Here is a 17,290-nt window from a genome sequence, read left to right as displayed (position 1 = left end):
AAGAAGTTTTTTCTAGAGTCTTCCATATTAGATAATTACCAGCTAATATCAAACCTCTTTCTTAGGCAACTTGTTTGAGAATGCAGTGGTAATCCAACTCCAGGAATTCCTGGATAAGCAATCAGCACCATCAATAATGGTATCTCTCTGGAGCACTTGAATAGGATGAGACTTGGAGGTACTGTTTTGCAATGGCACCAGTCCTTCCTGCTGGCTAGATTTCATGTGGTGGTATTGAGGAATTTCTGCTTAATGCCATGTTCATTGCGTTTTGTGGTTCTACAGGGTTCAATTCTATCCCCCACATTATTCAACATCTATATAAAACCACTGAAACATCTATATAAAACCACTGAAAATGACTAAAATAACATCTATATAAAACCCGTTAGGAGGTTTGGGGTTGGGTGCCATCAATATGCAGGTGATAGCTAGCTATATATCTCAATTCCAGCAGGTACTAGGGAGGCTGTGGAGATATAGAATTGCGGTCCAGAACTAGTGATGGACTGGATGAAGGCAATCTGCAATTAAATTCAGACAAGACAGATGTGCTATTTGTTAGAAGACCTGCAATCCAGGAAATGAATCATCAGCCTATTTTGGAAGGGGTTGCCCCTTGAAGAAGCAGATTCACCATTTAAGAGAACTTATGTACCTTGCTTGACAAATGAAGCTAAGGTATTAACCATGGCCTGATGCACTTTTGCCCAGCTTGGGCTGACACACCAGCTGTGCACTTTCCTGGATTAGTCAGACTTGACCATTGGTTACATGGATTACTGTACCATTTGGATTACTGAACTATACTGTTCATGGCGCTGTGCTTGAAGACCAAAAACTTGAGCCTATGTAGCTGCTGCCCAATTGCTGTCTTCCACTAAGGGTCCAATCCTATCTACCTTTCCTGGTACAGCCATGCTAACAGGACATGTGCTGCATCCTGGGGAGGGGAGCAGTCAAAGAGCCCTCCTCAAGCGAACAAATGTTCCCTTATCATGGCTCTACACTGCGGCTGCTTCAGCACTGAAAAGCTGAGTAGGATTGGACCCTTAGGATAATTAACATATTACTCCTATGCTGCACCATCTGCACTGGTTGATTTCCAAGGGCAATTCGAGGTCCTGATCTTATCACCAGAGTGATGTTAACATATATCCCTAAAATATCTGTAGGATCACATCTTCCCACAGGAAATAAGCTCAGGAGACCTGTGGGAGGAGGCCTGTTATCTCCGAGAGCCTTTCTGTGTGTCCCACTGCTGGCAGTTTTGTGCCCGACAGTGACACAAGAGAGAGCCTTCTCTGTGGTGGCGTCTCCCACCAAAGGAAATTAGGTTGGTGCCATCTTCTTTGCTGTTTCAGCACCAACTGAAGACTCTCTTGTTCCACATAGTATTTGGTCAAAGATGTTTTGTTGCTCTCACTAGCATTTCTGCTTCTACTACTGTCTCTTTAAAGTATTTTGCTATATTTGATACTGATTAGAACCCACTTTGGCATCTCCCTGATGGGAGGGCAGGATATCCTTAAAAATAAAACACAAAACCACAGGTCACAATGTCACAAGGATTATTACACCAATACAAATATATAGAACCAGAAAATTATTCATATCATTATAACTGAAAAAATAATTGCCCCTAAACGCAACTATGTTGCGGTCTTACAGTTTGTAACAAGTCAAGGCTTCTTCTTTCCCAGTGTCATGATTTAATGAGTATATCATACATAAAACTGCACTGCTAGCAAGTTATGAACACCTTAAGGCAGTGGTTCTAAAACTGGTGGGTTGCAACCCACCAGTTTGTGTAACGCTTTCCCATCCCTTTAAGGGGCGGGTGAAGGGTAAGGAGGCAGTGACACAATCCCTAGGATCACGTTGATAAGGGGGGGCGCTTTGCACTTACAGAAGGCAGGGCTGCAGCAGGCTACAGGAGGTGCGGAGAGCCCAGCGCAGCGCTTCCTGAGGCTTGGAACTTTCACTAAAAGCGGGGTGCAAAGCACTTCCGTTTTGCAGGAGGTGCTTTGCGCCCGCTTTTAGTGAACTTTCCAAGCCTCCAGGAGCGCTGCTCAGGGCTCCCCGCACCTCCTGTAGCCTGCTGCAGCCCTGCCTTCTGAAAGTAAGTGCAAAGCACCCCGCCCCCCTTAGCGACATGATCCTGAGGATTATGTTGCTGCCTTAGCCCCTTCCCTGTAAGAACTTACTGAGACAGTAAAGCTCCCTCAAAGTTTGAGAACCGCTGCCTTAAGGAATGCTTTTAATTGGCTTTTAAGCAGCTGATTAGTTAAACAGATTTTTTATTACAAGCTTTTTAATAATCACCATCCAACTAGTAAGCAAGCTTATCAGGATGCTTAGATACAATATATGAATTCAGGTTCCACAAGTGTTGGATTATCTTACTTGTGGCTAACTCTGAGGCTGCAATCCTAGCTACACTTACCAGGGAGTAAGCCCCATTGATTCCAATGGGGCTTGCTTCTGAGTGGACATGCATAGGATTGGGCTCTGAGACCCTCCTCTCTCTGGAGGCCTTTGTCATATGCAGAAGGCTTAGAAGAAAAGTGTAATCATTTGCATTGGGTATGGAAAAGACAAGAAAGTGTGAGACACTCCAGTTTCATACCTCTGTTCAATAAAAGAAGACCATGCCTTTCCCAGAATCTTTCAGTACACATGTGAAATGCTTAAAATACAGTATTACCTTCCCCATACCACTTCACATCACAAATAAGAACTCCAGATAAGGGATATGTGAACTACTGAATATCATTTTTGCTTTTGGACCAGAGGCACTTGCAGATTTTTTTACATTAATTCACTGGGCAAGGAGCATCCTACAGAAGCTCTTAAATCACCGCAATGAACAATGTAGGAAGAGGGTATGCCCACTGTCCCAGCACAAGAAACCACCAAAGAAGTACTAGAAAAGGAAAAGCCTAGGCAGGAACACCAAACATACACAACTACTAAACACCTCTTTTCAATAAACATGCCCGTAACTCTTATGGGAATACCAATGATCACAAAGTGTCAGCCACAAAGAAGAACTGGAGACACAATTGGCAGCGCAGATGCACATTCCACAAGGACCATACACAATAAGAATGTAATGAGCACAACTGACAGTCCAGTGTGATGACCCCAAGTCATTTCATACCAAGCCCTGGAAAAGGAATGAAACACATAGAAACACACACATTAACTCTGTTGGCTTGGCTGATCTCTTACAGTACCTCTCTCTATTCTGCTTTGCAGGGATATTGTCAAAGAATACCACAGCAACTGAAGACATTCAGAAGTAATAAGTTCCACTGAAAGAGTATAGTCCATGATCTACCACCATGAATTCTTTACACATATAGCTCAAAAAATTGACAAAACTAGCAAACACTCAGTGGGACACGGTGTATAAGTGGGCTTGTGGAATAGGAATATAGACACTCTAGACCAGTCATTTTCAACCACTGTGCCGTGGCACACTGGTGTGCCACAGGAATTTGGGGGAAGGTCATTAATTAAGAGGGCCAATGGGAGATGTGAGCCCTCACTGGTGTGCCTTGTCAATTGTCAAAAATCTCATGGTGTGCCTTTACCATTTTAGTGCCTTGTCAGTGTGCCATGAGATGGAAAAGGTTGAAAAACACTGCTCTAGACTCTCACAGAGATGCTCAATGAGCACCAAGTACCATCAATTACTATTGCTAACTATTTGACATCACTATTAGCAAGCATCATTCCTCTCTTTCCAGAGACTAGCATCCATCCCACAAACAGAAACAAGCAAAGCATTTTCCTTTGAACATCACAGGAAGCAAAAAGGGACTACAGCAGCACTATCAGCAACTATAACCAGTGGAATATTAGTAAGCAAGGTGGTACTTACAGTATTCCTCTGAAATTACCATATTCAATAAAAACAAAAATGATGCAACACTGCTCTTTTTCCTGTAGGAGTTTTTAGTGTAGGGAAAGTGACAGTAAAAGCATAACTAGATGTGTAATTCTCTTAAGAGCAGTTTCTAGTAAATAAATAAATAAATAAAACACAAGTATTCAAGTACTACAAACAACTGCAAACATGTTTTAGAATCTCATTGTACATCTAATTAGTTATCCTCTTGCCTTCTGCCAGTGTCAGTATGAAAAGAGAGTCCATTGTCTTTTATTTCTCTTGAATATTGTAACTAAGGAAGACAAACCACTTGAAAGCAAATTAAAAATGGGCAAGTAGAGAAACACAACCTTTTGAAAAAGAAACCAACAAAACACACATAGACCCGCACCACCAGAGATGTAATGAATGCTGAACAAAAATCCATGCTTACAAGAACAACTTCAGATATTATGCCACTTCAGTATCTTAAGTACTGGCTAGCATATTTACTTTATTCAAATAAACTATGAGGTAGTCACTATGCCTTCCAGAGGGTGGCATAAGTGGGGCTTCCAACACAAACACTATGTAGACAGTCAAATGATTATATCTTCTAACTAGTGCAATTTTGCTATATTAAAGCATATAAGCAATGGAGCATTTTAATCAATTCTTCTCCAAGAAAGATGTTCTTTTCTATTTTGAACAACTCACATTGTGGGAATGTTAATCCAAGTTTCTATTATATATCATCCAAATCAAAAGTTAAGAAAAGATATTCAATAAACTGCATTACCTGCACACAGCATAAACCATGTTGAACTGACAATACGAACACTGATGCAATATTATTGCTTAAGGAGACTGGCCAATATAACATTTATCCTCCTCTTCAAGTTACTACAAGTTATTGCTGCAGTTACTAAAACAGAGAGCTAGCTACTATGCAGTTCTTATAGCTACATTGTCAGATTCTTTTTTATTACAGTTGTTTGTAAGGCAAGATCAGCTAACATTAGTTTTTAGCCAACTATATTACAAACTTATATAGAAAGTTCTATGTTTTTCACAACCTCACACTTGTACTACAAACTTTCTGGATTCAGACTTAAAACAGTGCATTGCAAAGTAAGACTAAGCCAAAGTTGTTATCCAACATGCCACATGTCTTTCATGAAAATAATAACATGCTGAAAGCATATTTGTCATATGGAGGGGAGATCTGAGTTCTTTGGTTATATGCCTAAACCCACACACCTCATCACAATCATATGAAAGGGATTTTTCTCCTATCTCACCTAATACTAAGCAGAATTTTTAACAAATCAACTTCTATTTGACTTCCTAGGCTGACTTTCACATTTTAAATTAGTTGATTAGCAGCATTCAGTCTCAGCCACAGGAGCGGGATGTAATTATTACAAATAAATCCTGACTCTCTTGCATTCAAAATCTAGTAGGAAAATAAGGCTATAACCTTGTACACTTCCTTGGGAACAAGTCCTTTTGAAATCAGTTGGACTTGATTCTGGGTAAATGTGCACAGAACTGGGCTACATAAGTACTAAACTTTTTTTGCTTTAACTAACATGGTGGCTCTTATTAAACCCTTGACTATTTGGAAGAGCCACCCATTATCTCAGATCGGAATTGCTTATTGATATTATATGCTGATACACTCCATTTTGCAGTACTCTGACATTGTTTGCGCGTGCGTTCTCTCTCTCTCTCTCTCTCTCTCTCTCATTTTTGGTAAATCAACATAAGGAAAACCTTTGCTGCACTAAGATTTAAATGCTGCACTTAAATGATGAATTCCACTAGTTAGCAACATCATCCATAGTGCTGAACCCCCACAATTCAAGTGAAAAATTGAATCTGAAGACACAGTGCAAATATTCCAGTGAGTGTTGGAAAAACCTACCAGGAGTTCCAGAGAAGGAATAAGCAGTCTGCTGCTGTTGCTGCCACAGTTCAAGAATGCTACATCCTGCCTCCCAGCCTCCAGGAAGGCTTCCATTCCATTCCGTTCTTAGCAAGCTGTAGTCAAACAGAAGTGGAGCCAACACAAGGAAGAAAGCTTCCTCTTCTCTGCATTTACAGGGTGCCTCAAGATTTTAGAGAGAAGGCACGTGTGAGGTGGCAGAAAACACAGCCAGCCACCGTTATTCCACTCCCACAAATGAGATCAGAAATGAAATGTAACAGGAGCCTCTCCACCGCGCCAAGTATTACAAGAACAGAATACTAACTGGTTCATTTGGCCAATTACCATATGCAGATAGGAAAGCATAAGTGCAACTGCTTTTTCTGGTATCAGTTCCTTACACTTAGCACAACTTTTCCTTTGAAAACAAATGATCTTCAATGCCATCTGGGCCATTTTTTTTCTCTCTCAATATGTGGCAAGGAGAAATGGGTGAGCACTTTGTCATGTATTCTAGGCAGGACACCTGCTGAATAGCAACACCCTTCCCCCCCAACATCTCCAACAAAAAACACAACCTCAAAACTAGCAAGAGCAAAGTTGCGCTTCTCTTAAAATTTCTTTGCCACTCCTTGATTTACCTGCTAAGAACTGCCCCTCCTCCATGACCGCTGCCCCAAGTAAACAAATTACTTGAAAGGAATCTCTTCCAGGTAAAGCAGGAAAGTAGAACCAGGCTTTGACAACTGCATTCCCAGATTATTTGCTGCCTGGGGTAGATACAGAAAAGGGCCCAAGGGTGATTATTCCAAGGGATGATGATGATGATGATGATCAGTATTTATATACTGCCTTTCTTGGCCACTGGATTATTCCATTGACTTTAATACAAGGCAGATCACATAGGCAGGCTTTACCTAAGGGGTTTTTGACAATGACAGAATTGTATAATAAGGATGGGGGAAAGAAAATTGTCCTGCCACTGGATCAGCCAGCGAGTTACCATCCTTCTGACAGAATGATGCCATCGGTGAAATCTGCATACAGGAAGGGAAAACTTTTGCAAGCCCCACTGAACCCATTGCTTGAGGGGCATCTGGTGGCTGAGCCTATCTTTGCCCTCACCTGTCCCGCTTAGGTCACTCCTGCCCCCTGACGCCCCACAAGTACATGACGGCTGCTGTGCCCCACTGACCCCATTGCTTGAGGGGCATTTGGTGGCTGAGCCTATCCTCGCCCTGGCCCTGCCCCCACAGGGACCAACGGGATCCAGCAGGGGGCCAGGGCAAGTTGTGGCGCGCGGGGCTGGAGTGGATGACCTTCAGGGCCCCCGCAGGCAGCGGAGCAGCAAGGAGGGAGGCAGCGCTCCAGAGTCGCAGCAGCAGCACCGCCCGGAGGGAGGAAGGAGGGAAGCGGCGCTCGGAGCCGCGGGGGCACCCACCGAAAGCGAGGGGGGACGACGCGCTGCTTACCTCCCCAGCCACAGCCCTCGCCGCCGCTCCAAGCGCCAGTGTCCGAGCGGGTGGGCGCCTCTCGCTGCTCCACGGGCTGCTTCCCCCTCCTGGGCGAGCGTCCTCCAGGCCCGCCCGCTCGCTCGCTCGCTCGCCCCGTCCGGCTGGCTGAGGAGGGAAGGTCCCTGCGCGCCTCCGGCTGGCTCTGCTCCTGGAAGGGCCGGCTGCGGGAACTTTGAGGCAGGCAGCTGCGTGGCACGGCCGGGCTCTCCGGGCGCGCGTGCTTCTGGCTTGCCGGGGGGGGGAGGAGCAGGGCAGCCACCCGCAGAAGGGCGTCGGTGGGGGCCGAAGGCGCCTGCCAATCCCGAGGGGAGCGCAGGGAAAGCCGGCCGGCCGGCCGGCTCCGCTCTCCTGCCGCACCGGAGGCGGCGGCGGCGGCAGCAGGTTGCAGCACTCCGGCCTCGGAGCTCCCTCTCTCAGTGGCGCAGTCGGAGGAGAGCCCCGGCGCACGGGTGGCAGCTCCCCACTCCCAGCCCAGCCCCATGCATGTCTACTCGGAAGTAAGTCCCACCCTAGCCGATGGAGCTTACTCCCAGGAAAGGGGGGCTGCGTGCATGGACGGGGGGGGATGCTGCTCCGGATCAGGTGGGGGGCTTGCAGGGGGGCTTCTTGGACACGCCACCCGTCCTCCTCCTCCTCCTCCGCCGCCTGCTTCACGCTCTCTCGCAGCCCAATCCTCGGCACGTCTACTCAGATGTCAGTCCCACGGGAGTCAGTGGGGCTTACTCCCAGGAAAGGGTGGCTAGGACTGGGCTGCCAAGCGCCAAGGATGTGCTCCGGAGCGAGCGTGGCTACAACTGGCGGTGCCAGCAAGATCCCCCCGTGGGCTCTGGCTCGTTTCCTACCCACACGCATACATGGGAGAGGTTGTGCTGCGATGCAAGGGCACAGCAATGCATCTGAGATGCTGGGGGGGGGGGGAGGAGGAAGAGAAGAGATGTGCTTTTCACAAACATACATGTTCTTTCCGTGGTGCTCTTGCATGCAGATTTGTAACATTATCCCATCACCACCACAAGCATCCTATTATTGCTTGCCCGGGGGAAGCCGTCATCCCAGCTTTCCCCCTCCAGGCATTACACATCCACCAACAGTGCCATTCTCCTTAGGTCCACACTCAGGTGTAAACCTAAGGGCTTAGAGCCCAATCCTATGCATGTCTACTCAGAAGTAAATCTCACTGTAGAGATGGGGCTTACTCCCAGGAAAGTGTGTCTAGGATTGCAACAGCCCATGTGGAGCTGGATCATAGGAAAGGGGTGTCAGGAGCTTCCACATCATGAGCGCACAAGGAAGGGAACTGCTTGGTAGGCATTCTAGGAAGGGTACCCATGCAAAGATGCTGGCTCCTTCAAAAGGCTGGCAGTGGTAACAGCCACACCACAAGTGCGTGGTAGTGGGAGCACAAGCTGGTTTGCAGCTTCTGATGTACTAGCCACAAGGAGCATGCTCCAAAATGTGTAGGATTGCCTTTTGCTTTCCTCCATCTTGAGCATGCTACTCGCACATGGGACAGCAGCAGTTGAGTCCTTAAATTCTCTTATCCTGCCAAAGGGGGTGGTGGTGGAGGTGAGCGCAAGATGCTGAGGCTGAAGGCTGCAATACCAGATACTGTACTTCAGGTTCTGCCAACAATGACAGAAGCAGCCAACTAGGAACACAAATCAAGGTTTTCCCCTGGAGAAGTAAGGCACATAGATGCAATGAATGGGAATAGAGTCATTGTTTCCCATGGTGTATATTCTCATTTATTTTGCCTGCTGACATCTCCTGTCAAAAAGATGGCACAAGATTCTGAAGCACCACCAAGACATACAAACAATCTGTTGGGCCAGAGTTGACAGTGGGTTGAATGTACATTCTGTAAGCAGTTGAGGGTCTAGCAAACCATTTTCAACTATGGATCAACCCCCCACCCCCCCAAAAAAATTGTTTACTATTTGCAGTCAATATAACAGGTAGGTTTGTCCAGAAAAAGAGGAGCGTTTCTGGTTTTGTTTTTCTTTTTGCATTTTGAGTATTTTCTTCCTTGGATTACTCAACACGTTCCCTCCATTATCCAAGTGTTGCATCCTGGATTAGGTATTTAAGGAAAAGAGAGGCTTGGCAAGGAAGAGAACATGCGTAGTATTTGAAGCTCTGTGTGGGTTTCCAAGTGGTCTCCATTCATTCCAAACATTTGTGCAGTATATTGAAACAAAATATGAAAGACTTCTCTTTTAGACTCCTGAAAAGTGAAGCCACTTGCTAAGCAATTACAAATTAAAGAGTCAATGAAATAAAACTTTTTTCTCAAATCATAGATTTCAGTAAGATTGCTTGTTTACTCAGAAGTAAACTGTCTTCAGTGGTGCTTACTCCCAGATAAGTGCACATCAGGTTGAAGCCTTAGGAGCTTTGGAAATTAAACTGGTATAGCTTTCCCTATCACTTTGTCTCCATGCCAAAATACAAGAAAAGAGCAGAGAAGCAGGCAGAATTGCTGACCTGACATTCCATATTGAACATGAATTTACAACTGCCCTGACCGTCTCATCATACCACAGCATCAATCATAACTCATCTCACAGCCCAATCATATCCGTGCTGGCAGCCATGGCTACAGCAGCACCAAAATGGCAACTGCTATATCCTATGGGCCTCAGGCTAGTGCAGGGAGTCTCCTCAGAGTAAGGGAGCAAATCCAATCCTCTTCTCCCCCACCCAGTTCCACCCTCTCCCCACTTTACCCATGCCCTCCCCACACCCCCAGAAGCTGCATTGCCACCCAGCAGTGCCAGTTACCACTGGCAGCCACATGGATTCCTCTTGCCAGTACTGAGGCACAGAATCGGCACGCCTTACACTCTGAGTGCTGCTTTACAGCACATTTGCAATAGCAAGATTTTTTTTAGGGTAATCAGTGCAAAAAAGGAGCATTTACTTTTAGAGATCTCTATAAAGGAATTTTTTAGGCTGCTCACATAAAGGTGAGAAAATCACACAAACCAACTTTTTTTTGATAACCTATAACCGATATAGGTCTTATGCCCTCCTTTGTACTGTTCAACACACACACACACACACACACACACACAATTTTCTAAAACATTTTTATTCCAGGCCCTTCAGACCAATGTGATGGAAGCTAGAATTCAGGGTACCAATAATAACAGCCTATGCCGACTTTGCAAAAGATGGGACGAGACCGCAAACCACCTGATTTGTGAATGTCCCAAAATTGCCAATACAATACAATAAACGAAGACACGATGATGTCGCATGACTTAGTTATATATATAACTTATATATATATATATTATAACTATATATATAAGAGGGTTGAAGACAGGGCTGGCCCAAGACCTCCTGGTGCCAGTAGGTGCCAGTAGTGGTATTCCACTAGGTATTCCACTAGGTGCCAGTAGTGGTATTCCAGTAGGTACTGGTGCCAGTAGTATTCCAAATGCTGCCCCTCCTTTACCTTAAGATGTAGTAGCAGCATCTTCTCCTACTCAGTACTCCCTTCCCCTTCACATTTCCTCTTCATGTTCCCCTCATCCTTTTCCATTCCAGGAAGTAGGAGAGAGAGGGGCAGTGAAGACAAGTAGAGGGACAGAGATGTATACCCCCATTGACCTGCTGCCTGAGGCAACCTCTTCAGTTGGCCTCCTGAGCAGACCAGCCCTGGTTCGAGATACATGCAAGCTAGAAAGACCAGGTTCCCTGAGTCAAGGGAGAATACTGGGTGGTAGAACTTCTCATGTGAGGGCTGAGAAAAACTGCACAAGCCATCATTCTTCTTGATGTAGGGAAACATAATATCCCTAGTTGTTTTCTAAAATACAAGTCAGGGTTTCATAAACAGCAAACATGCCCTCTGTCAGAACCTCTTACAGGTACTGGCCAGGCACTAGAGATAAATTTGTTGGGAAAAGTGTACACCAGTTATTTCTGTATGGGTTCGATTGTCATTTGCACATACAGATAGAAGTTTGGCATTGGCAGAGATACAATTTGCTGCGTACCTGCCATACTGAACCTTGACGTTTCAGTTCTGAAGGAAACTGCATTTAGAATGCATGTCCAATGCAATTGCAAACACACATTAGTTTTATTTATTTTTAAATACATTCCTCAGAGTCTCTTAAAGTCAACTTTCCCACATGTCATTGTGATTGATCACAGTGTCCCCCTTTTTGAATCTTCTCACCAACTCCCTCGATTAGATTTGTTCTCTCCCAATGGCACTTTTTTCTTTCCCATATTTGTCTCTTACTGACTGGGTGTGTTTGCTTTTTAATTCATATCACCTTTTGACTACTTCACTTTTACATCTCAGCCTGCCTTAGCAGGAATATATTTATAAAATCAAATCCTATTTGTACAGCTGAAAAGTTAGGGTCCAATTTCCTGCCAGTTGCAATGATCAGGTAGTGTGCATGGTATCAACTTCCCATTAGGACTTATCTTCAAGGATCCTACATAGCTGTAGTCTGCCACCAGCTTCAAAGTGATCCTGGAAATAGCTGTTAGACATGCAAATTTGTCTTTTTGCCTTTATATGATTGCTACACCTGAAATACTGTAATGCACAACACATATGTATGTTGAAACTTATCTTTTGTACAGCCTAATCCTATACATACAGATGTAAACTTAGAAGCAAGACAAAAGAAATTTAATATTTAAGTTGAAAGGCTTACTCCCAAGTAAGTCTGCATAACTTTGCAGTTATATATTGGGCTGTCAACTTTTGAACCAGCTCCTGTAGCTACGTCTTTAACAGCTGTGCACCTAAATGATCTGCAGACATTAGAGGGTGATAATATTAAATCTCCATGACATGAAAAATTTCATTTGCTGATTTCTGAATGTTAAGGTGGTGCTGTTAAAGATGCAAGAGCAGGTCATGTTATTTTTCTGGTCTGTTGGCAAACTCATCCTAAGCATCCTAAGAACAGTGTCCTCATGGGAGTCCTTTCAGCAGGCTATCAAGACTTTTTTTTATTTAGGGAAGCTTTTAAATGTTGACATCAAGAGGCTGGTGCTTTTTAGGAAATATCTTTTTAACTGTGATCCAATTGTGTCCTATTGTTTTAATGTTTTAGCATTGTTTTTAATGTATTGAAATATTTTGTAAGCCGCTTTGAGGGCCCTTAAATGGGCTGGAAAGGCAGGCTATAAATTCCATAAATAAATAAATATTTATTCAGAATAATGTCCCACTGAATTCTGAGACATTATCATAGGATCTCAGCATTCTGAAACAGTCATTCTTTAACAGATTCCCTAGGACAATGGTTCCCAAATCCCTACAGGGAAGTTGGGAACCAGATGTTTCTGTTGGCGAGAAGCATGGCACAAAAACTGGAAGTAGCTGCTGATCGAAGATAAGAGCTGTTTTCAGCAACCAGATAGGACACTGGAGAGGGCTGTGAGCCTCCAGGACTCTGCAGAAGGCCAGCACTGCCCCAGAGGTAAGAAACAAACCCCTTGGTAGCTGGCAGCACTGTGATTGCTGCAGCACTGTGGCTACCATAGGAGCAGGGCCACTCCTCTTAAGGGGGAAAGCACTGCTTCTGGTTCCCCTGCTTGGTCGCGACCCACCAATTTGGAAACTGTTGCCCTTGGACAAATTTTAGAGCATTTCTATCCCACTTCTTGACTTATTGTAGAAAAATGTCCTCAGACTGTCTTACAAAACAAAATTCTACTAAAGACAATAAAAATATAGTATCACTATCACCAGTGACGGCTATAAAAACAAACAAATGAAATAGGAAGGAGTTAGTACAGTGAGCAAAAATGTAGCAAAAAAGGGCCTTTTTGTTGGTCCTTTTCATATGTTTCATATGTTCAGACTCATATGTCTGAACTCCAAAAATATAGCAGGCAAAGCTTTTTCTGGCATTTCTGTGAATTCTCCTCCTGTTTGCATCCTTATTTCCTACACAACAGCTGGTAGTGCGTGGCAACCTAGTCACACATGCAAAACTTGTGCATAATCACAAAGCACGCACACACTGTAAAAATTCATGCTTGATTGCTTTAGGCCAGTGGTTCCCAAACTCTCTGGGGTTGCAATGCCTTCGGAACCAGGAAGTGAGTGACAGCGATGCAAAATAGGCCATGTTCTGACATTGGTGCTATTCACTTCCGGGTTCAGAGGCCTAGCGTGAGCCTCCAAAGAACAGTAACAGGATTGAAGTGGGTGGGAGAGTTTTCGCAACACATGGTTTTCACGCTCTGCAGCTCTTCTCACATGCTTCAGTTTCCCTGTTGGGTCAGCAAGCAGTCTGCAACACCCCGGCAACTGCCTTATAACGTTCCAAGGTGTTATGATGCACAGATTGGAAACCACTGCTTTAATCTTTACCTGCTGCATTAATTGTCCATGAATACATTATATTCAACAACACAGTGATATACTCAATAGTGAACTACTCCACACTAATGTGGAGTAGTTTACACTACTCTGGAATAAAAAGTAAAAAAAAGCAGGGTAGAAAATTTCAATTTTCCCTATAATTGCTCTTTTTGGCTTGCAGCTGCCAGGCAATTTCTGCAGCTGAAGAAAGCCAATGATGTCAAATGTAGGGATATTGTGCCCCCTTCTCTGTTCGGAGCTTCTCTGAATTGCAGCTGAAGTCTGCTTCCAGTTCTATTCTCATTTATAAAAGCTATTAAGAGAATTGTGCTTATCAAAAGACCACAGTGAGATAGCTCTATGTTTTATGTATTAGCCTTCATCTTCAGCATAAAAAAGTCATCATCAGCCTTTACCTTTACCAGCTTATTAGAGGTTTGTTTTTTTTCCTGCTTTCATTAACATCAATATTCTGGGTGGGATCTTACATTCTGCTATTCCAAGTAATCTCACATATTTGCTTGATCATAGTATAATTGTTTCCTGACATGTTTTTCTTTGATTATTGAATGACATGTTTGTCCACACGTGAACATGGTGGGAGTATGCCAGGCAAGCGTGACCCAAGCCAGTCTTGTGGCATCTTGAACTGAGCTGACAGCAGAGAAACCACAAGTTCCATTGGCCTTAAGGAAATATCAAAGTTGATTCTCCAGAGCACCCTGTCTTTAAAGAAGGAGGCCTAGAAATCAACCCCAGGCCTCCATTGTACAATTTCCCCTAATCAATCGATCAACAACAAGGATCTCCACTACTATTACTCTTCTCAGAGGCTTGGGGCATTAGGAGCAACTGGGTAGTAGGAGATGCAGACTTCACCCACTGCAAGTGAGTTTTCATGGCTCACTCCTTGCTCTTCTCCCTGGACAAAACGGAACCCAGGACTTGCATCATGACTAGAACCTTGGTGCTTCCCTGCTCTACCTTCTTCCTCCCAGTCTTTCTCCACTCCTCCTATTGCAAATCCACTAGTAGAAATCCCCAGATTTTATGGGGCAACCCTCCTGATTTCTCAACATTCTGCTCCCCTTTCTGCCTTTCCTCCTCTGTTTGTGCCATTACACACCTTCTAATAAGGTGTGTAACCTCTTTTTCTTTCATCACAGAAACTGCTCCTCTGAGTCTCATTTAGTCCAGTCCTTCAGTAGTTGGCATGCTACTGTACATGACTATTTAGAAGTAAATCTACTTCTAAGGGCGGACTTCCCTCAGATGAGGAGGCTGGTTAGAAGGAGGTTGAAAGGGAGGGTAAAAAGAGTCCAATCTCTCCAGAGTGCATGGAGGCTGCTTAAAACCACAGTAATAGAGGCCCAGCAGAGGTGTATACCGCAAAGAAAGAAGGGTTCCACTAAATCCAGGAGGGTGCCCGCATGGCTAACTAGCCAAGTTAGAGAGGCTGTGAAGGGCAAGGAAGCTTCCTTCCGTAAATGGAAGTCTTGCCCTAATGAGGAGAATAAAAAGGAACATAAACTGTGGCAAAAGAAATGTAAGAAGGTGATACTGGAGGCCAAGCGAGACTATGAGGAACGCATGGCCAGCAACATTAAGGGGAATAATAAAAGCTTCTTCAAATATGTTAGAAGCAGGAAACCCGCCAGAGAAGGGGTTGGCCCTCTGGATGGTGAGAGAGGGAAAGGGGAGATAAAAGGAGACTTAGAGATGGCAGAGAAATTAAATGAGTTCTTTGCATCTGTCTTCACAGCAGAAGACCTCGGGCAGATACCGCTGCCCGAACGGCCCCTCCTGACCGAGGAGTTAAGTCAGATAGAGGTTAAAAGAGAAGATGTTTCAGACCTCATTGATAAATTAAAGATCAATAAGTCACCGGGCCCTGATGGCATCCACCCAAGAGTTATTAAGGAATTGAAGAATGAAGTTGCAGACCTCTTGACTAAGGTATGCAACTTGTCCCTCAAAACGGCCATGGTGCCAGAAGATTGGAAGATAGCAAATGTCACGCCTATTTTTAAAAAGGGAAAGAGGGGGGACCCGGGAAACTATAGGCCGGTCAGCCTAACATCCATACTGGGTAAGATGGTGGAATGCCTCATCAAAGATAGGATCTCAAAACACATAGACGAACAGGCCTTGCTGAGGGAGAGTCAGCATGGCTTCTGTAAGGGTAAGTCTTGCCTCACGAACCTTATAGAATTCTTTGAAAAGGTCAACAGGCATGTGGATGCGGGAGAACCCGTGGACATTATATATCTGGACTTTCAGAAGGCGTTTGACATGGTCCCTCACCAAAGACTACTGAAAAAACTCCACAGTCAGGGAATTAGAGGACAGGTCCTCTAGTGGATTGAGAACTGGTTGGAGGCCAGGAAGCAGAGAGTGGGTGTCAATGGGCAATTTTCACAATGGAGAGAGGTGAAAAGCGGTGTGCCCCAAGGATCTGTCCTGGGACCGGTGCTTTTCAACCTCTTCATAAATGACCTGGAGACAGGGTTGAGCAGTGAAGTGGCTAAGTTTGCAGACGACACCAAACTTTTCCGAGTGGTGAAGACCAGAAGTGATTGTGAGGAGCTCCAGAAGGATCTCTCCAGACTGGCAGAATGGGCAGCAAAATGGCAGATGCGCTTCAATGTCAGTAAGTGTAAAGTCATGCACATTGGGGCAAAAAATCAAAACTTTAGATATAGGCTGATGGGTTCTGAGCTGTCTGTGACAGATCAGGAGAGAGATCTTGGGGTGGTGGTGGACAGGTCGATGAAAGTGTCGACCCAATGTGCGGCGGCAGTGAAGAAGGCCAATTCTATGCTTGGGATCATTAGAAAAGATATTGAGAACAAAACGGCTAATATTATAATGCCGTTGTACAAATCTATGGTAGGGCCACACCTGGAGTATTGTGTCCAGTTCTGGTCGCCGCATCTCAAAAAAGACATAGTGGAAATGGAAAAGGTGCAAAAGAGAGCGACTAAGATGATTTCGGGGCTGGGGCACCTTCCTTATGAGGAAAGGCTACGGCGTTTGGGCCTCTTCAGCCTAGAAAAGAGACGCCTGAGGGGGGACATGATTGAGACATACAAAATTATGCAGGGGATGGACAGAGTGGATAGGGAGATGCTCTTTACACTCTCACATAATACCAGAACCAGGGGACATCCACTAAAATTGAGTGTTGGGCGGGTTAGGACAGATAAAAGAAAATATTTCTTTACTCAGCATGTGGTCAGTCTGTGGAACTCCTTGCCACAGGATGTGGTGCTGGCGTCTAGCCTAGACGCCTTTAAAAGGGGATTGGACAGGTTTCTGGAGGAAAAATCCATTATGGGGTACAAGCCATGATGTGTATGCGCAACCTCCTGATTTTAGAAATGGGTTATGTCAGAATGCCAGATGCAAGGGAGGGCACCAGGATGAGGTCGCTTGTTATCTGGTGTGCTCCCTGGGGCATTTGGTGGGCCGCTGTGAGATACAGGAAGCTGGATTAGATGGGCCTATGGCCTGATCCAGTGGGGCTGTTCTTATGTTCTTATGTTCTTAAATCTGAGTTCAGTGGGACTGTATGCTGAAGTTCAACTTATGAAGTTTTTGGGCAGCAATAATAATGAGGAAAA

Source organism: Tiliqua scincoides, chromosome 3 (genome assembly GCF_035046505.1).
Source record: "Tiliqua scincoides isolate rTilSci1 chromosome 3, rTilSci1.hap2, whole genome shotgun sequence".
Taxonomy (NCBI): Eukaryota; Metazoa; Chordata; class Lepidosauria; order Squamata; family Scincidae; genus Tiliqua; species Tiliqua scincoides.
Note: the sequence above shows the minus strand (reverse complement) of the source record.